The 25,704-nt window shown below is 43.6% G+C and overlaps 1 long non-coding RNA gene across 1 annotated transcript in view; it reads left to right on the forward strand.

Annotated features, from left to right (window-relative positions):
* Positions 1–11,401: 11,401 nt before the first annotated feature.
* Positions 11,402–25,704, forward strand: part of LOC118528353 (uncharacterized) — a 31,338-nt gene continuing 17,035 nt past the window's right edge. Inside the window, exon 1 of the long non-coding RNA XR_004913587.2 lies at positions 11,402–11,627. This is a non-coding gene — a long non-coding RNA (uncharacterized LOC118528353). The remainder of the gene's footprint in view (positions 11,628–25,704) is intronic.

Genomic DNA, 25,704 nt, shown 5'->3' on the forward strand with positions numbered 1-25,704 from the left:
AACTGTAAACACAGTTTAAATCCATAGCTGTCTGGACCTCTCTGAGTCTGTCCTTTCTGGAAGCAAGTGGCTGGACAAGATGCCCTCTGGAGGGTTCCATCTGAAGGAGCTATTGGTTCCCATCTCTGAAGGCATGGCCCTCTGGCTCCCTTACCTGCTTTTCTGGTGTGTGTGTTGGGGGAGGGGTTGGGGGGGGGCTGTTGTTTGTGTTTTTTGTTTTCCCTGAGTCAGCCCCATGACCCTCAGACCTGAAAAGGATACTGAATTGCCAATTCAATTTACCTAAAACTGGTGGAGCCTGAAAGCCTAGCCTACATTGACATACAACTAATCTAATACAAATTGATTTTGGTTTTAAATCCAGGCAAGTCAAGAAATTGCTGTGGATTTTTCCAAAACACAAAGGACCCTGCTTTGCTATACTGCAGAGCCTCTGACTTAGCTTTCTGGGTCCTAGTCTTTGAAATCCTATTCATGAGCCCCATAGCTGAGGCTGCTACCCCCATTTCCTCAAACACTTCAGCAGCAAATGCCAAGGATCTAAGGAGATAGAGCTCCACACTGTAGTGCCCCTTTCCTGCCCTGAGTACCAGTTTGGCTCCATCACTGAACCTGAAATCTGATCACTGACTGACTCCATAACCATACACTATTGTTCTGCTAGCTACATGCTTGGGTGTGAGCCCTTATCCAGAGTAACTTGTGACTAATTCGGGTCCCATAGAACTGAGAATCTGCACTGTTTGGGGCCTCTATTTCTATCAATAAGGACTGATTTCCTGAATTCTGGGGCAGGGCTCAGAGCCCTACAACTCAGGACCCTTCTCCATTGCCAACTGTCTGCCTGCTTGCTTGGGTTTCCTCCACCTCCTGATGTGGGACTCCCCATTGTCCATAACTCACTTCAGATTTCACAGACATCTGGGCTGGTTTTCTCTTGCCCAAAGCAGCTATAGTTACCTGTCTACAAAGGACTCTCCAAAAGCATTTTTATTGAGCTAGCCGTAAATCAACTTTAGTCTGGATTTCCGGATATGAAGGAAAAGCCAGGATCCAGATGTGACCACTGGGGGGCCCATGGCAAGAAAGATCACTGTGTCACATGTTTGTGGCAAATTAGAAATCACATGTTAACTTTTCCAAAGATGTGTCCAAATGTAGCAAAATAATAATACCTACTGAGTGAAGTTGGGGCAAAGAAATGAGATCATGGCACGTAATAGTCACTTAACACATGGTGACTGTAGTCTTACGGTTTTTGTAAAAGATTTTCTTTGTTTATTAGAGAGAGAGAGAGAGAACAAGTGGGGGGAGGGGCAGAGGGAGAAGCAAACCCCCCACTGAGTGGGGAGCCTGACTCGGGGCTCGATCTTAGGACCCTGAGATTATGTCCTGAGCATGTCAGACACTTAACTGATGGAGCCACCCAGGCACCCCTGTCATCTTACATTTTTTTAAAAGCCTGAATCAGCAGGATGGGAAATAGGCCAACTGAACAGCATCAGAACCTAGAAGAACCAGCCAACTGAGGTGGAACTGGGCCCAGGGGGAAGGATACCTCCAGTTGCAGGTTTCAGAAAGACGTATGGTCTAGTAAATACCTCTTTTTTGTGGAAATGTGGCAAACGTCAGCCAGCATCAGGCTGCATGTGAAGATCCAAACAAGCAGTCAGGTAGGCAAAAAGTCAGCAAGGGAACAATGGAAAGGTCTTGGATCTGAGAAAGGGATAAGGAGTTCAGTTCTTAGTTGTATGGGATAGTCATTCTTAAATCTAATGTGTGTAAGAATTACATGGAGTGCAAATTAAAAATGAAGATTCCTGGGGCACCTGGGTGGATCGGTCTGTTAAGTATCTGACTCTTGATTTCAGCTCAGGTTATCTCAGGGTTCTGAGATCCAGCCCTGCATCTGGCTTCGCACTGGGCAGGGAACCTGCTTAAGATTCTTCCTCTGTCCCTGCCCTGCCCTGCTCTCTCTCTCTCTCTCCTTCTTAAAAAAAAAAAAAGGAAGAAGAAAAAGAAAAAGAAGAAGCTTCTCTGCCATCATCTACAGTTTTTGAATCATTTAGTCCTAGACAGGACACTTCTAACAAGTTGTTTAGATGGTTCTGATGTTGATGGCTTAAAGACCACTCTCGGGGAAACCTGAATTCAGAGAGATAAACAATAGCAAGCAATCCCAAGGACTAGAGGAACCAAGCCACTAAGAAAGTTAATCAGAGGAAGACTTAGGTCCAGGATTTGGTTAGCATGACTGCAGTGTTAGGAGACTGAGCCTTAGGAAACAGAGCGAATCCCCTTATTCTTTTGACTATTAAGGGAATCAAGTCACTCTAGAGGGGGTATGGAAGGTTTCAAGAATGAAATGAGTCAAATATACATGAAAAATGTGTTTTTCTAAGCTCAAGAAAAGTAATGATTATTTTGCCCCCAAATCTGATGCTGTTTGCCTTTTCTGTCTTCCATTCATTCCGGTAGACACTCATTTATTCATTTATGTATAAGTACATCAAGATTCCTTCCTCTATTGCTCCAACTATGATCTTGCTCCTGAATCTAAGAATTACACCCCAAAATCCTCTTAAGAACTTGATATATACAAAGTCTAATTCATCATATTTCTTTTCATCTCCAATTAACTTTCTCTCCTAAATTCTTATTCTTCAAAGGATCAGGAGAGAAAATGAGAGTCTCTTGTTATATCTCTGTGCCATGGACTAGAATACCAAGAAGTTTACCTATCTTTGCTATGACAAGTGGCAGAGGGACAGGGGATTTCTGGCCATTTCACACACCTTGAAACAGAGGCTCAGAGAGGGTGCGTGGAGAGGTAGAGGTATGAGCCCTGCCATCCTGATTCCCAGATTGGGGTTCTTTCCATTTTGTCCCCCACTATTGAGCTGAGTGTCCCTGATGTGGTGTGGACATAGAAGGAAGGGCTCCATCTCTGTCATCTGCAACAATAGCTTGAGGCAATACCTGAAATTCTACCCTCAGCAATTCATTCTTTTTTTTTTTTTTTTAAGATTTTATTTATTTATTTGACAGAGAGAGACACAGCAAGAGAGGGAACACAAGCCGGGGGAGTGGGAGAGAGAGAAGCAGGCTTCCCGCGGAGCAGGGAGCCCGATGCAGGGCTCGATCCCAGGACCCTGGGACCATGACTCAGCCGAAGGCAAGCGCTTAACGACTGAGCCACCCAGGCGCCCCTCAGCAATTCATTCTTTAGAAACCTTGTTTTTCAATGTAAATAAGTGCCATGGCCCAAGGAACTAATAACAGCAAAGGTTTTTCAAACTGAGTTCCCAGGACCCCTCACAGGGTCTCCTGACTCCTTTCCCAGGACGACCAGAGAGGGCAGGACACACCAACCTTACCCACCAGCTTTGCTCAGAGGACCTTTTCTTCTCCCTCCGGGGAGTGTAGCAGCTTCCATGCAAGAGCATTTACAGAAAAAGGTAGTTTATGTTCAGAATGTTAAAAATCATAAGCTTATTTTGATCTTTGAATAAAAACTAGTTTTAAAATTTTTGAAAGTTATGGCACCAAGGTACCATTGGTCATCATTAACATCTTGGCAGTTATTACTTATTGCTTTCTTTCCACAGTGACAATTATCTCAGAGAAAAGGAGCCCTGAACAGGTAAATGTCTGAGGAGGAAAGGGCTCACCTCTGGGGTGTTGCCTCGCAAAGAGTTAGGAGGTATGGACAGTTCTGGCCTCTTTGGGGCGCTGACATTTAACAGGAAAATACTGCCTGATCGGGAGAAAGAATGAATAAGAGAAAAAGACTCTCTTTTTCCGTGCTTTTGCTTAGTCCTCTTATAATATCATGCAAATGATTTTCAGCAGAGAAGCCGGGTTCCTAGGGCAGGAAAGTGAGAGTCAGCTATTGAAGGAAAATCATTTTGTTTGAGGGATGGGAAGGCTGTTATCTGGGTTGGACAATGATTCTGATGAAATCAAACAGACTGTGGCTCAACTCCTCCTCCTGAGCCTGGGTAAGAGGCAGAGGACTTGTAGGTCTAAGGGTACTGGAGTCAGAATGCCTGGGTTTGTGTTCTAGCTCTACTAATTAATAACTGGTGACCTCTGTGCAATGAAGGAATTAGACCAGATTTTCTCTAAGTTCCCTTCGAACTCCAAGCTCTGTTATAATTCACACACAGGCAGAAAACTTCCAAGGGCTTCCCACTCTCTCCTCCACCTCTGATCCCCTCTTCCAAATAAGCTCCAAGAATAAAGTATCTGCCCCCCTTGCTGTGGACCAGCTTCTCCCTGGCTCACGTGGGCATGCGTCAGTGCAAGTGTGCCCACGTGCCAGGCTGAGCCCTTGTCCCCATGCTCCCTCATCAAAGATGGAACCTCTGTTCTTTTACCAGGGCCCCATGGAGCAACGCTGTCCGGGCCCTCAGTCGCACTCACTCAGATGGAGACCAACTTGAACATCACAGCTAATGAAGCTGCATCCTCGAGTGGACTCTCAGTGTCCACCTGGGAGTGCAATTTAGGTGGCCCTGGCCAGGTTGTCGTCTGATATACAAAATCATTCTTACTCTCTTACCCTCTAGATGGGGAACCCCAACTTTCCGCACCTCCCCCTCCTCCCACCCTGGCGTTAGGGGAAAAGTCGGTGGTGACTTGGAGCTGATGTCGGAGTGGAGCAGGGGCACAGGTCAAATGGGGGGCACCTCGGATCCAGCCCAGAGCAAAGCCCCACTATAAACAAGCTGCTGCCTGGGGATTCTGCATCCTGTTAACTCAGCCTCCCCCCCGCGTTGCTTGCTCAGCTCTCCTGTGGGTGGTCCTGCTGGAACCTGTGGTTTGGAGAGTGTCAAAGAGCTCGTACGTGTAAACAGGGCGTTCCAGCCAGCAGAGGCAGAGCACACAAGCCAGCCAAGCTAGGAGTTCCTGGCTCCTATTCCTTTTCCCTGCTTGCTCAGGCAAGTCTCTCTCCGTGAGCTGGATGGGTTTTCCTGCAGGTCTCAGGTTATGAGAGCCACAACTTCTGAAGGATCTGAGAACTGTCCTCGACTTCTCTCCTTCACCCACGATCCAATCAGCCACTGAGTGCTGTTAATTCAATTTCCTAAAGTTTCCTCAAATCCGCATACTTCGCTTTATCCCCCCTCCTTCTCAGCTTTTATCACCCCTTTCTGAAGACTTGGCCTCTCAATTGGCTTCCCTGTGCCAGCCTTCCTCTTGAAAATCTATTCTTGGCTTCATTGCGCAAGCATCCAAATAACCAAAAGCAATCATGAGACTTCCCAAATGCAATCATGAAACCCATGGGAAAACATCCAGTGACCCTCACTTGTTTCCACACACACACAAGGGCCAATCTCCACGTGGCCTACAGGGCCTTGGGCAGCCTGGCTCTAAGTCCACCCCATAACAACAGCAGTGGGAGCAGCTCCTGGGGGCTAAACGACCAGCAGGTCCCAGATGACAAACTGGGCATTTCACATAGGCAACGTATTTTAGAAAATCAGATGCAACTGATTGGTTGCTATTCTTAAACATGTCCAGCTCCCTTAAACCTCATCACTTCTGTATATGCCATTCATCCTGCAGAAAGTGCTGTTCTCATCAATCTTATTCTCTGTCATTCAAAATCCAGCCCAGTGGCTTCCTTGGAGTCCAAGCTCCCCTGCACATGGCTAACTGCTCCCTCCTCTGAGTCCCCAGCAATCCTGGAGCATCCCAGTGCTTGTGGCAAGGCTTGCAACTGTGAGCACGCCTGTCTCCTCATTGGGTTGGAGCTCTTCAGGAGGCAGGGACTGTTTTTTATTCGTCCCTATGTTGTGTCTTCCACTGTGCTTGGGGCTTATTTAACTCCGCTTTCAATAAATGGAGGAGAGAGGAGGACTGTGTGGTTGGAAGGCAGGAGTTCAAGTACAAAACATCAACCTGCAGAGTCAGGTTAGGGCACTCCACTAGGATCTCAGGTTGCCCCAGAAGCGGAGAGCTTTCCTTCTCCTCCTCACACCCCCTCATCATAAGGTGGGGCTGAGCGGGGAGCACAAAGCCTCCCTCCTATAGGGCTGGGGAGTTTGCCACTTTAAGCCTTTGCAATTTGGAGCTTGCCTTCCCCAGTTCCTGGCTGATGGTTGAGTATAAAGCAGGCTTAGTCAGGCTGGATGCAAACACTATTTTATTGCAATGTGATGAAAACCCTGAACCTCCGTGACCCAAATAGGTAAGTTGACACAAACAACCTTTAGTTGCTAAAAGCCTGATGAACCTGTACTCATTGATCAGGCTCTTTCAATCACCTCCAGGCGAATGCCGCTGCCGCTCTGCACCAACCCCCACTCCAGCATCTGGGGATGAGCGATTCCGGTCCTCGCCAAAGATAAATTAGTATCTATGCAGATTGTCGAATCTTGGTCAAAGGGTTCTTTTCTACCCACCCCCCATCTCTAATTTCCACTCAGGGAATCCCAGCTGTGACAACCACTGAGCCTCACTGCTTCATCAGCCAGTGGGAATGGTAATAATGTTCTCCACCTCAGAGACATATTGTGAGGATTGCAAAGGTTAATCAAGGCCTTAATGCAGATAAATATGACCTAATAATAGCAACCAGAAACTCCTTCCATGGTACAGGAATGCTTTAGACGCTTTTCAAATTGTCATCATTTGAATTTCTCTTCCCAGCTTATACAACTGGATTTCCCCAAATCACCATCCTCCAGAGCAACTGGTGTCTTCAGGTCATCTTCTTAGGTACCTTCAGCCAGAACAAATCATTCTGTTGTCTGACCTCTTTCTTTCCCTGTTTCTCCCCTTCCTCTTTGTACTCAACTCATGTCCCGGAAAAGACACGAGAAACCTCACCTTTCCAGACCTCTGTCCCATCTGCATGTCCCAGATGTACAAATGAGTCTAGGATGTCGTATACAACTGTCTTGGGAAAACAGAGGGTAGGGACAGAGAAATGGGGATATTTACCCCCAGATGGTCATCTGATCTTTTTCTTTCATTTGAAACAGACAAATTCTCCCCAAGTATTACTGTGTAGGCCCAATCTCCCAAAGCAAAGACGGAGGGAGAAAACCAAACTTAACATGACTAACTGTGTCTCTCCTTGCCTAGCCCTGCCAGCTCAAAGAAGGGGGTGGGAACATCTAAGAGTGCCCCCATCTCATGCCTAAACACTGCCTGATTTAGACTCTGAGGCCCCCGGCACTCAGGGAAGAAGCAGAGCTGAAGGAGTCCAGGGAGTCTGCGCTATAATCCACATGCCTGTGGGCCATGTTGCCCACACCCTGCTTGTCTCTCCCCACTGGAACCCACTCTGTCATTTTTCTGAGGATGGCATCTCACCATAGCATCCCTCTGCTCCCCCCACTGCCAATAAACAGAGCCATGCTCCTCTGGCATGGCGCTCAGACACTACAGAAGATCCTCCTGCGATCATCACCAACAACACAGCAGCTCTGCCCTTCTCCCTGCCCACTGAATCATAATTTCTGGTGAAGAGCCTGGAGCTCCCCATTTCTAGAAAGCACTGCAGGTGATTCAGAGTGGGAGAACCATTTTATCATAAAAGGGTCAGCATGCAAGGCTCTGTGCTCTCGGGTTTACTACAACCCTGAGCATGGGGTTCCTGCCCTCCTGGAGCTTTCCTATTGAATGAGAGAGAAGGCTGTGTACATCGGCAACGACAGAGAGGTAAAATAGATAAGAAACTAAAGAGTTGGTTGGAGGAGGGGGAGCAGGTGGAGAGAAGCACGAGGCTGTCCTTGAAGGTGTTAGAGGAACTGGAGTTTTCTGGGAGCCTTGCAGCATGGATAGGACCAGAAACTTGGGGAAGGGAAGGCCTGGCCAAGGGAGGAGTCAGCGACTGCAGAGGGGCACAGGGACAGGGGAGGGAAGAGAATATACAGAGAATGGGAAGTCTGGCACCTTCGCTTGGCTTACACTAGAGTCATGAAGAAATGTGCAAGATTGGGCTAAAATATAGATAAACATGTCCTTAGCTCTTACCCTCCTTTGAACTCCTTTAACTTTTACCATCTGTATCAGCTCAGCTAGATCACTTAGCACAGATGCCGATGTAGTTCTTCCAATTGCCATCAATCGATTTCCAAAAGCAGGGCGCCTGGGTGGCTCAGTCAGTTAAGCATCTGCCTTCGGCTCAGGTCATGATCCTGGGGTCCTGCGATCGAGCCCCACATCGGGATCCCTGCTCAGCGGGGAGCCTGCTTCTCCCTCTCCCACTCCCCCCTGCTCTTGTTCTCTCTCAAATAAATAAATAAAATCTTTAAAAAAAAAGATTTCTAAAAGCAAAGATTTTTCTCATTATAAAACATTTTCATTAAAGAATATTTGGAAAATATAGAAAGGCAGTAAAAATTAAAACTTAACCCCTAAATCTACCAAGTGGAAATAAGCACAGTTAGCATTTTGGTTGATCCTTAAATTCCTTCCTCCGCATCTACATTTTGTATATATTTCCCTATAAAACTGAAATAAGATGGCATAGAATTTTGCATCCTATTTTTGTTGCTTAGGGTATAATGGGCACAAACCCACATCAGTGGATATTCCTTGAAAACATCATTGTTAATGGCTGCCTAATATTCCAACACACAAGCATTCCATCTTTATTTTACCTAGTAATTCCCAAGGGTAATTTTGTGGGATGTTAATAAAAGATTTATTAATAGGTTAAATCAAATTAAAATAATTTCTTTTCTTCCAACATTCTTTAAGTCTTTGAGAAGTCACAATGTAGATTTTGACTCTTCAAGAAGGGAGTGCAGCAAGCAGTAATTTCCTCACATATTAGCAACAGACTCTTTTTTTAAAAACAAGCATCTCATGGGGCTCATTTTCTACCAAAGTCTGGGAAATACTGGTTTAACCTTTCTCCCATTGTGGAACATTAAATCGTTCCCAGTTTTTCACTATTATAAATAATGCTTTGATAATGATCTTTGTACAGAAAATTCAGGCCACAGTTCTCAGTATTTCTTTAGGATAGATTCCTGGAAGTGGGATTGTGGGGTCAATGTGTGTGGCTTTAAAATATTTTTTTAAATGTAATACTCATATTCTCTGCGTGAGTGTCTCTCTGTCTCTGGCTCTATGTCTCCCTCTCTCTCTCTCACTCTGTGTGTGTTTCTCTCTCTCGACAATGAGCCTCCTGAGCTCCATGATTACGCTATGCATTTTTTTTTTTTTTTTTGCATCTCCCTGTTAAATAGCCTGGTGTCCTTTCTTTGAAAAGTCCTCAGAAAGTGTTTGAGGAGAGTGAGGACGACGGTAAGGAGGAGAATGATCAGGAGAGAGGGTAGGTTCAGACCAGGGAGGAATTGTGTCTTTCAGGAGAGAGTGCCAGTATAAAATGGTCCTTAAATACAGGTTATTTGAAGTCAGCCAGCCTGCGTTCAGTTATTCCACTCGTTCTCTGTGTGACTTTGGCCGAATTACAGTGATAATAGTATCTAACTGCTAGGTTAGTGGCAAAACCTAAATGAGAAAATATGGGTAAGACTTAGAGCACATGCCTGGTCACACATAAGCACTGAATAAACATGGCTATGATTATTATTATATTATTATTATTATTATTATTATTATTATTATAAGCTGATGTCTGAAGGCCAAAGGAAAGGTGACCATTTCTTCAAAAAATCGGAAGTGTATGAGAGTTGACCAGGATTGGAGCCAGTAGGAGCGGATTCAAGCAAAGTTTGCAGCAGAGGAGGCGTCCGGGAGCAGTGGTTAGGGAAGAGGTAGATTCTACAGAAATGGCCACATGGCAGTCGGGAAAGACTGAAGCCAGCCAAGGCAACCAGGGACTGCATTAGAGATAAAAAAGTCAAACCTGTGTTGGTGCAGTGAAGACTAACATTTTCATTTTAACTTCTCTCCCACTGGAAAACTCTGTTCTGATCTCATTTCCCATTTTAGAGGTAATCAACCATCTCCCCCTGGACATACTCTGGCAGCCACTAGCCTGGCGCTTACCTGTCAGCTCCCTGTCACTGCCTAAGTGACAGCAGGCCCTCCAAGCTGGAAGCCCCAGAGGAGACCCTACAAGAGCAAGTCAGATGCCTGGCAGCTCCCTGGACCCTCTGGTTTATTTCTCTATTCCAAAGAAGGATTCGTCTCTGTGTGTTTGCAGCCACTATCACCTTCCTCTGGATTTTCTAGGTGCATCCAATCCAGCACCAAAAGCTTGACCATTTGGCTCCAACTCTAAAACCTGAAAGGAGCTGCAACTCAAAAGGCTAAGAAGTGAGCCCAGAGCAGTGGGGGCTAATGACTCCCGGCTGGGTCCCAGCCCTCCTCCAGAGCCTTCCTCTCTCCTCCCTACCCTTCCCCCTTACTCTCAGAGCTGCTGAGAGTTAACAAGTGTTAAAAGCCCTTAGATCTATTTAGAGGGAAGGCCAATTTACTGTGATTAAATGCAAGGTAGCGTTCAATTAGAGGAAGATAAACACAACATATCAACCAACTACGATAATTTTTAAATCAAAAGTTAGAGCACACATAGGCTGCTGCAATAATAATTTACTAATTTAATGATGATGGAGCTTTTTAAGATCTTGCCATTCTCCAAGAGTGTGTATGAAGGACACCCCTAATGTTAATTACAGCTTGCTTCATTAACAACTTAACCAAAAGGCCACACTTTGTGAAATTATTTGGGAGCCTATGAGGAATGAGAGCTGATGGAAGGAAATTACCATGAGGATCTTTCCCATCAGCTAATGAAGGCTCTGATATATAAATCATTAGCAGGGGCCATATGGTGACAATCAGTACAGGAAAGGAGCACTTGGAGTGGATGGATAGGACCAGGGTGGATGGATGGCTATGAACGATGTGGGAAGGCACACAGCTCTTCATATCTGGGCCCCGGTGGCAGCAAAGGCCCGCTCCACCATGCAATTGCAGGGTATTTTATTTGGCAGACAGATGTTGCTTACACCTCTGGGCTCTGCCTGACAGTTCGAGTCCCCTCCAGCAGAGTGCTAAAGCTCTGACAGCCAGCCAGCACATGGGAACTTAGGATGAATTCATCAGCCTAGACTGCAACTGGAGGGATGACTCTTAGATTCAACCCGGGTCCTTCTGTCCCTGCTGGCCGGCGCCTTTGCAGACGTGTGTGCTGGTCCACAACTGTCCAAACTGACTTGGGAAACTGATGGGCTGTTACAGCAGTCCCTAAAGATTGCTACGACTGGGGATCTTTTAAAAACACTAATTTCTGGCTCGCACCCCCAGACATTGACTCCATATAGGGGATGCTGTGCACGGAATGTTTGTGTCCTCCCCAAAACTCCTATGTTGAAACCCTTATCCCCAGTGTGACGGTATTGGAGATGGGACCCTTGGGAGATGATTAGGTCATGAGGTGGAGCCCTCATGATGGGATGGGCCCTTGTAAGAAGAGACGTGAGAGAAGTTGCTTGCTCTCTCTGCTTCCTGACTGGTGAGGATATCAGGGGAAGACACCTGCAAAGCAGGAAGAGGGTCATCACCAAATACTGAATCTGCTAGCACCTTGATCTTGGACTTTCCAGCCTCCAGAATTGTGAGAAATAAACTCGTGTTGTTAAGACCACCCAGTCTGTCATCCTTTTGTGATAGCAGCCCAACGGACTAAGGTAGGGTATGATCTTAGCATCAAGATTTTTTAACGCTCTGCTTCCCTGAGTAACTAATGTGCAGCAAAGTCTGGGGATCACTAGTCTATGATCCATGCCCAGGGTCTAAGGTAGCTGAAAGGTTCTGAGCCCTGTAGCAAATCCTAGAATCTGGAAAGAGCATATTCCTGGCGAAACTGCTGATCATTAAAGGGTGGGGTCTTTAGAAGAAACAAGGTCTTTAGAATTGACAGAACTGAGTCTGAATCCCAGCACCACTGCTTACTCTGGGTAATTAATTACTCTCTCTGGGTTTTCTGCTCTGTAAAATGGGGGTAACAATGTTTTCCTGAGATGTATGAGCAGTAATGAAATAATATATGTAGAAAGCATAGCCTGGAATATAATAAGGGAGAGAATCCTTTATCTAACCAATGAGAATTAACTAACAAAAAAAGAAAGAGAGTCTCATGGGCCAATCTGGATCTAGTACTTGTTTGAAGTTGCCAAAGGAAGAGTGAGCGTTTGTGCAAGTGCCCAAGCTAAACCCAGGCTGCTATGGGAGTGACTGCACTATGTTGTGTGTCAGCTAGAAAGCAGGCACTCTTCCAGGCACCTTATAAACACTTCTTAGGTTGTTAACTGCTAGATAGTCAGCAAAGATTTTCTGGCAAAAGTGGGCCAGAGAATAGTTGTCCATGGGGCGCCTGGGTGGCTCAGTTGGTTAAGCGTCCGACTCTTGATCTCAGCTCAGGTCTTGATCTTAGGGTTGTGAGTCCAAGCCCCCCATTGGGCTCCACATTGGGCTCCACACTGAGCATGGAGCCTACTTTAAAAAAAAAGAAAAGAAAAAGAAAAAAAAAAAGAAATTCCAATAATCCAAAGCACATGCTGCCCATGGCTCTAAGCCACGGGTGTTGAGAGAACAGCTGTTCTTCTCCCAGCAGATAAGATACGATCTGGTGGAAAGCAGACCGGACTCAGGAAATATCCAGTTACACACCTCAGGTCTGCCACTCCCAAGCTGACCAACCGTGGGGATGCTTGCTCACCACTCAGAACCTCGTTTGCTCTGTAAGCTATAAAGTGACCTCACGGAGTGTAAATCATGAAATAAGCTAATATCTGTAAAGGTTCAGGTCATTGTGTCAGGTTCAAGCAAGAATCCAACAAATAGTTTGCAGAGTTACACACTGTAAAGAGCAGAGGGAGGAAACACGGGGTGGGATGTTTATGGGTGGGAGCCTGGGAGCGGGACTCCGGGTTCTAAGAGGAATAGGATCTTGCATGCAGTGCAATGGCCCTACGCCATTTCCCAGCAAACATGGGGTCTAAGGAGCTCTTGCAATTTGTCCTCCTCTCACTCCCAGACATAGTCATCCACCCATGGGTACTTTGTTCCAAGCAAGCTCCTCAGCTGGAGCTGAGTCCACTGAAAGGGCCGGGCAGCCGGCTGGGCGCCCCGCAGGCACGAGGGCTTGGCACCTCAATTAGACTGCGGTCTGAGAAAAGCCAGGCCCAAAGCCCCACTCAGCACCGATCCTTTCTGCAGAAACAACCATCCCCCAACTGGAAAATCAATGGATTTTTCTCCCCACCGATATCTAAATAGCTATTTGAATGTGTTCTGTAACAGGAGGAGCTGTTGAACAAAAGGTCAGGGCCGATTTGAAGTCGGTCTTTATATCAGCAATTGCTTTTAAAGACGCAGTTCTCCAACTCTGCAAGCCCCTGAAGATAAAAAAATTATATAAATGTACAAATGACTTTATGACTTTGATTATGCAACTTCTGAGAAAATGTCCATATGAACTGTTAAGGAAGACTAAAGATATTGTGATAAAGAAGACTCTTTGAAATTCTGCTTTAAAAAAAAATCTATGTCATGAGATATGAATGTAGCCAAAGCCTTGATAAAAGTCGTGTCATCCTTTTGCCATAGAAGCTGCTGAGGCATGAAAGGGACCACGGGCCTGGAGATCTTTGCTGCCTTTAAAGTCTGGCTTATTAACATGCATTAGAGTCATCCTGAAGATGGGTCTGGCCAAAGGTTATCAACGGAAACTTAATTTAATGAGCCCAGAACACAGGGAGAGGAGCCCTGTAAAGCCAACACCGAGAGGAATTTGGGGCAAGGGCATTTCATTTTCTGAAGAGGAGAAACAAAGATAAACTCATTAAAGCAGAAGGGACTATGTTGTTGGTTTTTATCCTCAGAGTACCATTCTCTCAGTATGGGAGTGCCACTCACTCTCAGTTTGGAGGCTAAAACCCCTCCCCACCCAGAATGGAAGCTGATGATAATAGAAGCTTGGGGGGAAGAGAAGAGCCACAGGGAAGGCTGTTCTTTCAGACCAGCAACAGTGCTGAGATGCGACAGCTAATGTGCACCGGAGTCCAACCGGCTCCTCCAGGGCCGCGGCTATGCTCTCGGCAATTTGGTTAGAGGTAGATCTAACCATCATGCTTGTACAGACGCAGGTACAAATTCTGGGAATCCAGAGGACGGAGGGAGTTGCTCAAAGCAATGTTGCAAACGCTCCCCAGCCATGAGAATGAATTGTTCCCAGGCTAGAATGCTGAGGACACCTTTCTTTCTTTCTTTTTTTTTTTTTAAGGTTCTATTTATTTATTTATATTTAGTTATTTATTGAGAGAGAGAGCACGTGCACAAGTGGAAGGAAGGACAGAGAGAAAAGGAGAGAGAGAATCTCAAGCAGACTCCACGCTGAGCGCCGAGCCCAGTCCAGGGCTCGATCTGATGACGCTGAGATCATGACCTGAGCTGGAATCAAGAGTTGGAGGCTCAACTGACTGAGCCACCCAGGCACCCCGAGGACACCTTTCATACAAGGGTCACAGACTGACATGCTTACAGGACACAGGCACCTAGCAGAAGCTAGTGAATCAGGCCAGCAGTGAGATAGAGGGTGTGTTGGGGTGAGATTGTGGCTCTTCTTAATGTGGCAGCAGATCTACCACTCTGATGGATGGTTGCCCTACTGGAAGGGTGACATGTTGCCCAGTTGGATTGTTCAAGGGAATCTGGAAGCTGGAATGTCTCTATAAAATCCCCTAATTTTAAAGTATTGGTGACTAACTTACTGTTTTTTTGGTTCTTTTATTTTTTAAGATTTTATTTTATTCATTTGAGCGAGAGAGAGAGAGAACGGGGAGGGGCAGAGGGAGAGGGAGAAAGAACCTGAAGCAGACTCCACACTGAACGCAGAGCCCGATGTGGGGCTTGATCCCACAACCACAAGATCATGACCTGAGCTGAAACCAAGAGTCGGATGCTCAACCGACTGAGCCACCCAAGTGTCCCTAGCTTATTGTTTTTTAAACTTTTTGTGAGCCAAGCAAAACGTGTCTATGGAATGGATATAGACAAAAGCCTGCCCTGATTTGGGGCATATTATTAGACCAGTAGATGACACTGGATACCATGCACTAATACTGAAAGTCAGAGAGAGAAGTACCTGTTCTAAGGCTGAATGAGTTACAGCATTTGCATTTATTTGTGGAAGAAAATACCATCCAATTAGGACTCTCATGAATGGTCATGCATGTTATATATTACACAACTCCAGGGGGCACCATTTATAACAAAGACCATATAAATGGCTCCTCTTGAAGTCGCAGAGTACACAGTCTACACAACCACACTTCTGCAGCCCTGGTTGTGACACACACCCAGTCCTTCATTTCCCTGGGTTCCTGAGAGATAGAGAGAAAATGCATTCAAGTCCTAATCCTTGATTCAGATGGGCCAGGACACCCATTCTTGACCCTCAAATGGACTTTCATCAAAATCGATTAGAAACGGGTCCTTGGCATTGTAAACAATACCCAGAAAGAATTGAATTTTTTTCTTTCATCTTGCTGGCTACAAAGTAGGATGATCCCGAGTGTCATTAGCATAGACCCAGTAGATTGTACTTTGGTAGTGACAGCCTAAGTATACTCAGTGCAGAATTTTTTTTAATGGAAAAATGTAAGTTATATAAATTCCAGGGGCTTTGTTTGTGGTAGATTTATAAAATTTGCCATGTAAGACTGACTGTTGGGCTGTATATTCTGTACTAGATTAATATAATAATGAAACATGACTTATGCCCTCACATACACAGGGTGTTTAAAGTTGTATCTCAAATGACCCAGAAGTTTCAAAGGCAATGACTACACTGGCTGGCCTCTGGAGTAAGTCACCTGCACAACGGACCTCATGGTAAAGGATAGAAAGGGAGCTCCAGAAATTGGCAGAAGGAAACTTTTGTAGCATCTTGAATCAAGAAATAGTTATTGTCCTTGGAAGCTCAATAGGGACAGAAATATGTGGCTGCAATAAGTATCTTCATGGAAGAGAAATATACAAATGTATTAGCGAATGTGATGAGCTGTATTTCAGTGGCTCGGAAAATATGTAACCAGTAATTCCTATAAATATTTAATAATAAGCCAGATATGTAAAGACAAAGGGGGATACAAACACATTTGTTACACAGTATTAAAAATGCATCATAAACATTTGTTGACTAAAACGATATTTCAATTTACACAATCCCCCAAAGACAGAGTTTCATTCCTGATGACAAACAGTGACAATCCCTAAGGGAGAGGATGAAAAAGGAAGTTGGATGTCTCAGCTGACCCTGCCGCTGCTTGTCTTGGTGGCAGTGGTGGGGCATGACAGATCTCTGGTTTGCTAGATCACTAATGAGGACCTTAATACTCACCCATCTGCATAGGCGCTCTCCTGCGACATAGTCTCCAGAACATAGGGGAAAATACTTCCGAGACACTCATCTCTTTGGTTAACACTGGGTCAGTCTGCAAATACAAATCGAGTGTTCAAAATAAGAATGGCTAGATCTGACGTGTTCAATGCTTTACACGGGGGGGGAGAAATGAACTGCCACAAAGAAATATCAGATCAGAACAGTGTAGGAGCCTAATAAACATCTTCATGAAAAGTTAAAACGGCTGCCTCATTTGTCTGCAGCACGAGTCAGGCACCACTGTGAGGGTGCTTCTACTTCCTTTCCAAGTCAAGGACAATTTGCTGGCTTCAAAGTAAAGAAAGGAAAAGAGAGGGGGCCCTGTCTGGTCAGTGATTTATTTATGGAGCCAAGAAAACTCTTCTCCTCTAAAATGTTATTTTTCCTGGGTTCTAACCCTTCAATCTTCTCCCAGCCTGGGAATATATGTTTCTCTCATCCATGTATTTTTCAGTGGTTTTCATTACTACACGACACAGAGTTCATCTCAATCTACATTGCCAAGATCTCAGCAGGGTTTCCCTGGATCTGAGAATTTTGCTGCTCCAAACTTCAGAATCCATGCTTGGTCTCGCTGGAAGACATGAGTCGCTTCCCCTCTAGAGGAAGGACTGCCCCACCCCAGGAAGAGGTTGTGAGCAGAGTGATGAGAAGCCATGGCATCTGCAGTTGGCAACGTCAACGGTTTGCACACAAATGACTTTTGAAAATCAAGCAGAGAGAAGGGTTGATGATCAAGTGGCCCAAGAGATAGCCTGTTTCTAGGCAGAGAAAATCAGCTTAGCCCATCTCCTTGGAGGGGTCCCAGTTGCCTCAGACTTTAGAATGATTACCCATAGGCACTTGCAGATTTGAGGAATGGGGATATGTAAGAGACTCCAAGCAATAATCCCTGGGTATGGGTTAGCCTGCATGTCAGAGAGTTCAATGTGAACCGAGTATCAATGCCTTCATAGAAAAGCAGGCAGTGAGGGGTGAACGAGCTCCCAGGACTACATAAACATAACAACATAACAAGATACATCCTAGTCCAATGTCCAGGGTGTGAAGGGAAACATCAGTTGGATTGAGAAATGGAGCCATCTGCTTTCTTCTCTGGAAACTCAGAGAAACACACTTCAGGGGATAGTATTTATTTACAGAATAATTCCTTTAGGTAGGTGCGTAATGGTTCCTCATTCCCTGCCCATACATCTACTTAGAAAACTGGCCATAGACCAGAATGCAATTCAGATATCACTTTCTTGAAGAAGCCTTTCTTTCTTCTCTGTATCCTGTACCTACTTATGTGGTTGCACCTGTCACAGAGCTGCAACTCTTGGTTGAATGGATATTTCTCCTTGTAGAATGAGAGTTCTTGAAGGCAAGACCAAGGCTTATTCAGCTCTGCATCTAGTAAAGTGCCCGACACATAGCATAGAATCAATAAATAATTGCTAATTCTGTTTGTTAAGTGGAATTTTATTCTGATTTCCATTTTTCTCTCCCTGCCCACTATGGTAGTTTGGGCATTTTTTTTTTTTTTACCTTTTAGAGTATTTTTTCTGGTCTTCTGTCATTCCCCTTTTGGGGCACTTTTCTCCATCCCTTCTTTCATTCTTATTTGTCACTATATCTTCCCCCCACCCCAATCCTCCTGTTCTAGACTTGGATTTGCATCTACCAATGATTCCCATGGGTGTTTCCTAATAAAGCATCCCCATAATTTTCTTGAAGAAAGGTTATTTTTCAGTTCTTTGACATTCCTTAGAATCACCAGAGAGATGAGATGGTATGAAACAGTGAAATCTTTCAATGGGGTAGAAGGGAGGAAAAAGGAACAATGTCACTTATACTCCCAATGGAATAGGGAACTGGATAGGTAGTGGGGATGCTATGGTAACAACCAGCTTTAAGCCTCACTGGAAAATAGCACAGAATCCATAAGGAGATCCACATCCACTATTTAGGGATTCCCTTACTTAGTAAAATAGGTAGATATAGGTGGCCAGCTCTACTTTAGGGAATCAGTCTTGTTTTGTTTTTTTCCCCCCTATTCAGTAGGGCCCAACCAAAACTGACACATTTTTCTTTCTTAGAAAAGGATACTCTAAGTCTGGAAGTCAGGAAATGAATAGAATCATCCAATGGCAGACTCCATTAGTAACATCTCAATGCTTTCTAAACATAGTCCTCCCAGAGATGCCACATTCAGCAATTCTGAGATGTGCCCATAGAGCCTGTGATATTAATCAAATTCATGAAGGGAGGCTGAGGCCAGAATGCTTAAGGCCAATACATCCTAACATGCTCTTCCTCCATTACGGGGAGAAAGCAAACCTCAGTGTAACGTGACATCATCAATCTAAGTAGGCAAGTGGAATAGATTTCCTGATTACCAGGTTAAGCGATGCATCAAACAGGAGCAAGCTTGGTCATTACTAATCATTTAAATTTAGGAAGACTGAGCTCAGTGACATTATCAGGCCCACATTAAAGAGTGACTTCTCTCTGCTATCAGGAATGTATTGGTGGCCCCTTTAGGATTTATTACTCTGGGAAGCTGCAAGATGGGCTGAGGCAGCAACTATCTATGGCACCAGCACCCCATCCATCATTCCCATGACCCCAACTCTGGTCGGCCTTGAGGGGCTGGGTCTCTCCCCTTGTTGGGGGCCCTTAGGTGGTCAAGTCTATAGGCACACTAAAGAGCAAGCATTTAGAAATGAGTTCAATTAGAATACTTTGTTACATTATCATTAAATCCCCAACCCACTTATTTCTCTCTGATATTCTTTTTGGGAAAACACAATGTTTTATCATACTCCAGACTACAACAACCATCTGAATCCAAAGATGGCTTTTCCCCCAAGATACACAGGTTCAGACCCATCTCCAGAGATTCTATTTCACTGTGCTACAGTGGGCATCAGGTATGTAAATTTAGAATAAAATTCTCAGGTGATTCTGAATCATACACATCATTAATAATCACTGATTTGTAGGATCCCCTTTGGGGAAAACTAGGGAGTGGAGATGATATTTGGGGACTACCCACCAACAAGATGACTAAACAAAGAGTCACAAACTGGACTTGAGAACCAGAGTAAAGACATGGGTCAGGAACAAAGTCTTGGGCATTATCCTCTATACCAGTACTTCTTAAACTTTACTGCACATGTGAATCACTTGGGAAACTTGTTGATATGTAGATTTTGATCCGGTAGGTCTAGAGTGGAGCCTAAGAGTCTCCACTTCTTACAAACTCCCAAGCAATGCCAGTGTTGCTGGCCCACTAAACACAATTTGAATAACAAGGATCTATAAGAATGGTTCTCAACCTTGACCTCACATTAGAATCACCTGGGCAGGTTTTAAAAATCCCAGTGCCAGGCTTACCCCAGATCAATCGAATTAGAATCTCTAGGAGTGAACCCCAGGCATCGGTATTTTTTTAAATCTCCCTGGGTGATTTCTTTGTACAGCCTAGATTGAGAATTATTGATCTATACTGATGAACAGCTCTGCTCCTGTAGGTGAATTCAGTAACTACTCAGTCTTCTATGTTGGCTATTTTGGTGGGCATTTAGTATAAAAATCCACCTTCATCCCAAACACATATGCCAAGTGCTTACAAGGAAGCTGACCCCAATGTCCAGCTCCAAGTATGGATCTGAGCTGTTCAAAGGTTATTTGACTTCCACCAGTGGTTGCCAGTGGTTGTTGAGGAATATGTATATCGCCTAATATGAGTCAATGGGATGCCAAGAGAGGTTCCTGAAATTTATCTTACATATAGATACATGTGAACCAATAAATTTCTTACTGCTTAAGGCAATTTTACTTAGCTGAAGATACCGTCTCATATTGGCACATGGCTTATGTAGAACAAAAGACTGGATAATGCAGTAAAGCCCTCCTAATATGTCCCGAAATGGGAACAGGTCTACCAAATTCAACTAAAACTTATCCCACCTTCCTTAATCTTCCCTCTCCTCCATTTTTTCTGCCATCCTCCTCTCTCTGTAGAAAAGGCAGGGTAGGTGAAGGGAATGGCCTTAGGATTGCATCCTGTGTCCACCCTCTCATAAGAAGAATGACCTAGGAAAAGTCCCCAGCTTTATTTGAGCCACAGTTTGCTGATATTTAGCAGAATAAGAGTAATATCTGTGTCACAAGGTTTTTGTGAGCATCAAATGAGATAATGGATGTGCAAGCATCCTGCAAATGGTAAGTTGTTATAAAAATGTCATCTGTGGTTTTTTTGTGGTTGCTGCTTGCCGTTAGGAAAAATCAGCAGTGATCCCAGAGGTGGAAGTTTATTCATAGTGCTAGTCATTGTGCATCCAGGCACTGTCTTATGGAGAATCCAGGCAAAGCTGGGTATACTGCTGACTCTGGCAGAGTTCCCATCTGAGAAGGTGTTCCTGAGTTATCTAGAGCATTCAGGGTAGAGGAAGAGACATAAATCCTACTGTTCCTTGCAAGAAGCGGGGGGAGTGGGGTGGAGGGAGAGAAAGGGAGGTTGCAACCTAAATGATTTTTAATTATTTTCTAATTCACTACATCATTAGGAAGACAGGGAAAACTCTGAAGACTTAAGACACAGTGATCTAATGTCATTGATTTTCACATATATTTTATGAGTGATGAAATATGATGAAGCTGGGCGAGAAAAGCTTTTCAAATATGATAAGACTAGAGAATCTTCAAGCCCATTTATAAAAAGAAGTCAATTTGAGGGTGAGTTTGCAAAAGTCAGGCTTCAAGATGCCCCCCTGTGGGTGGACCTGAAAGCTTCCTGACTCCCCAGACCTACTGAGGGTGTTTTTACTATCTCCTTGTCAATTGTAAGTTTAAGAATTATTAAGTCTGTGTCTACTAAATGTAAATTTCTCCCTATCATTCACCATCACATCCTCAGCCCTTAGCATAAGGCATGGTGCATAGTAGGCCCTCATATATTTCAAATGAATGAAACCCAAGTATCTAGCACTGCACTGGATCCTTCAGGGATCAAGGAGTATGACTCTCTTACTATTTTCACTGGGCTTATAATTATTTGGAGGCCTATATGCAAAAATAATTTAACAAGAAACAGACAATGATGCAAATCATGCAGTTAAGTACCAAAGAGCTACTACGAACAGTGAGGTACTAGCATTAACTGAGCAAAAAAAAAAAAAAAAATGAGTATTGGCTAGAGTTACATAGACCAGCAGATGAAGTAGAATGTATACCTATTCCTCCAGGCCTAGCATCCTGCCTTGAGCAATTAGGCAGTCTTTACTTTTTAAAAATGTTTTGAAGCAAAATGAAGTCTTCAATTACTCAGTCAAATAGCTTCATTTCCCATTGATAATCTCTTCATTTTTTTCCCCAAGGTGAAAGTAAGCAAAATTCAATCAACCCACCTAAAGTATAAATTCTGAGTAATATGAAAATACACATAGTGAGGCTCACCGTACAAGGGCATATGTTGTATTCCAGGTTTGAAGTTACAATAAATTGTGCATGGAGGGAAAGGTAGTAGAAGGGAGACCAAATATCCCCACGAGAACAACATTGCCTGCCTGTGTTGGAAGGCTCTCTTTCTTGGGTTGTGTTAGGCTTAAGCCATAAGTCATAGTCGGGTACAGGCACAAGGAGGGGAAGTTGGAAGAAAAGGACAACTTCAGCCATTACAAAGTTCATTTCATTCACATTGTTTTGCCATTCTTCTCTCCTCAACCATACCAATACCAAAATCTGGAAAGCAGAATCTATCAAATACTAATAACAACAACAACAACATTTACTTGAGCACCTTCTATGCCCAGTAATCAATAAGTGATTTATTTTTATTTCCCATATTCTGACAACAATTCTAAAAGGTTTATCTCCTGTCCTTATTTTACTGATAGAGAATCTAAGGAACAAACTTCAGTAACTTGCCCAGAGTCACATAGTAAGTAGCAGAACCAGGATTAGAACACAGATCTAGCTGACTGCAGAGACGATGCTCTGAACAGGATGCTACAGCACATCTCTCTCTTGCTGTGTTATTAAACTAGAGATTTTCCAAGAAGAGAATAGGGTTCCACTGCTTTAAGACCTACTTGGAAACAGAGGACAGCCCAGACAGGGGATGGAAGCCTTTTCTCTTCTTCTTTGGGGCCGAGAAACTGTCTGCAATGATCTGGAAGCCTGTGAACCACATGACAACTATAGGTGAACTAGGTTTCAAAGATTACTAGAGTTTACAAGAGTAGGGAATGAAGCTTGGAGTTGGGTAGTCATTGATATGGTGATGCAAGGGCAGAAATGGTAGTCCCTGAAGAGGATGACATAAGGAAACCAATCGAAGATTGGGCTACATCGAATGAAAGAAAACTAATTCTGAGTTCACTACATCTGCATGGGGGTGGGAGGCAAGGAGTCAGAACTCTTTCTATAAGATTGGGAATTCACAAAAAGCCTCTGCTGTGATTGGAGAGATGGAATGTATTTCAGGCCATAAAGGTAAGAAAAGGTCAATAAATGTTTTTGAAAATATGAATGCCAGTTGAAAAAACTATCTTATGAAAATGAGTCTATTAGTGAAGTACAGGACAAACGAAGGAAGGAAGAGGTTGAAGTCAATGCCTCAGGGATTCAGCAAACTTTTGCTACAGTCACAATCCATTACAAGGTTATTATAACACAAGAAATCTTGAAAATGATGATTGATAAAAACATTTGGAGTGGATATACAGTAGGACAAAATGTTTACTTGGAGGCTAGATTACTTAGGGAAGACTGATATCATCAATAAAATAATAGAAAAATACAAATATCCAGTTAGGAGGGAAGTTAACAGCAGTAATGGCTACCATTCATTGAAATATTACTGCACCAATCATTGTATCAAGCACTCTTCAGACCCTACGTTAGTTAGTCTTCATAAATATCCTGTGCTTTAGGCAATTATCATTCTCTTTTACAATCAAGAAAACCAAGGCTCAGGCTAAGTCATTGGCCTAAGTCACATATGTAGGAAGAGACAGTGTCAAAATAAAGAGATCAGCTTTAAACATGTGGTGACACACCATCACAAAAGAAATACTGAAATACAATTTGGAAAATGGGGTTGGAAGAAAACCAACTGGAATTATCATTGCAGTGATTTTTGTTGCCCAAAAGTGCCACCAAGAGCTGTTCCTTAATGGCGTGAGGTTGGAAATGCAAACTAGGGAGCATTTCTCAGGACCTGACCAAGAAAAGATGATTTCTTTAAGAAATACCCAAGAAAGGTTGGAGAGGAGACCACATGATAGGCTTTTGGGAATTCCCATAAATCAAAGACTAGTTGGCCAGTAGGATGACCATTATCCAAAACTCAGAAAGTAAGATGTATGTGGAGAAACTAGAGCATTTGTGCACGGCTGGTGGGAATGCAAACCAGGGCAGCCACTGTGCAAAACAGTATAGCAGTGCCTCAAAAAATTAAGTATGAGTTACCATATCCACTTCTGGGTATCAACACAAAAGAATTAAAATTGGGGCCTTGAACATATTTGTGTCTATTTATATGAGATATCTAGAGTAGTCAAATTCACAGAGACGAAAAATAGAATGGTGGCTTCCAGGGACTGGAGAAAGGGAATTGAAATTATTATTTAATAGGTACAGAGTTTGAGTTTGGGAAAATGAAAAAGTCCTGGAGATGGATGGTGGTAATGGTTGCACAACAGCGTGAATCTACTTAGTGTTACTGAACTATACATTTAAAATGGTTAAAATAGTAATGGCAAATAACTACTGTATTTCAACATAATGGAAAAAAAATTAATGGCTAAAATGATAAATTTTATATTATGTGCAGTTTATCACAATTTTTTAAACAAGTGGTTGGCCAAACTTAAAGATGGGCAGTGAATGCAGGTTCTTCTACTTTGCATTGTGTGTGTTGTGAGGAGGTGGGAGAGCTCCAATTCACCATCTTAAAGGACAGCCCAACTAACCATCTTAAAGAGGCCAGTATTAGAAAAACAACTTACAGGTGTGTGGTTGCCAATTTTTATGCTATGACCCACAAAGAGACTGGGACTAACAAAATGATTTCAAGAATTTAATAGCAAATTCATTAATTTCATTCATTAATTTAACCCCCCAAGAAACATTGTATAGGACATAGCCAGCTCTGGTCCCAATACGACATCAGGGGACCAAGCATCTATAATTGGGATTAGGAATCAAATAACAAAACTAAAAATAAGGACAAATTTTCTCCTGGTGAGAGTTCTTCATCCTGGTACCGAGTGCCTCAGGGAGTAAGAAATCTTGTTTTCTGGAAGTATTTCAGCACAGGACAGGGTCAAATCATCTAGGTTAAGATAAAAGCAAGGAATGGCCACCAATCACCCTCCAGCTTCCTCTCTGCCTTACGATCTTGTAGGCCATTTAGCTATGTGTTGTTTTCTGTTAAGTGTCTCCTACAGACTTGGAGATTCCTCAAGCCTTCTTAGCTTGAGCAAAAGAACAAGCTATGCAAACACTTAAATGGGGGCTGAGGCAGAGGGGTTGGCATTTAGTGGAGACAATTCTCACACACATTTCTCATCTCAGAGATGTTACAACTCCTGACGGCTTCAATCTTTCATTTTAGAGATTTCTATTGATTGGGTAAGAATCACACACATTTCATCCACAGCACAGAGATATCAAAGCAAACTTTTCCCCTAGCGCCATTTCCCCAGGGAATGGAAATGATTGATTTTTATTGGTTCAGTTTCTAAGATACTCACATCTCAATACAGCCAATTTTCTTTGGAGAGAGCCGACTCCAGTCCACTTAATTGTATTTTCTAACCAAAGAGTTGAGAGAGATTTGTCATCTTTACAGTCCAGAGGAGATGAATCTCCAGACTCCTCTTCCAATTGTGTGAGCTTGTTTCTGAAGTTGGTAATCGAAGAAGGGAGCCAGGGCTTCGGGGGAAAATCATGTAAAAATATAAAGCTAAAAATACAGTGACTGAGAGGCCGGCAAAACAAACAAACAAACAAACAAACAACTAATCAGGGCATGAAGGAATTGAAAGTTCTGAGGAGAAACAATTTGCTCCTCGCTTTCCTAACTTTTATCGGACAACAATTACCATAAGTAGTCTTTTATTTCATTCCGAAAGAAGAAGAACCACCTACTGGCTAATAAAGTCACCCCCTTCATCCCTTGATTACATTTTCCTTTCTGTTTGCCTTTTCTCAGGGCTCACTCTGTATTCCCATGAGCCTCCCATGACCCCCACTTCTGCTTCTCTTTCTCTCATTTTTAAATTTTTTATTTAAATTCAATTTAGTTAACATAGTGTATTACTAGTTTC

The sequence above is a fragment of the Halichoerus grypus genome, chromosome 7, assembly GCF_964656455.1.
Source record: "Halichoerus grypus chromosome 7, mHalGry1.hap1.1, whole genome shotgun sequence".
NCBI lineage: Eukaryota > Metazoa > Chordata > Mammalia > Carnivora > Phocidae > Halichoerus > Halichoerus grypus.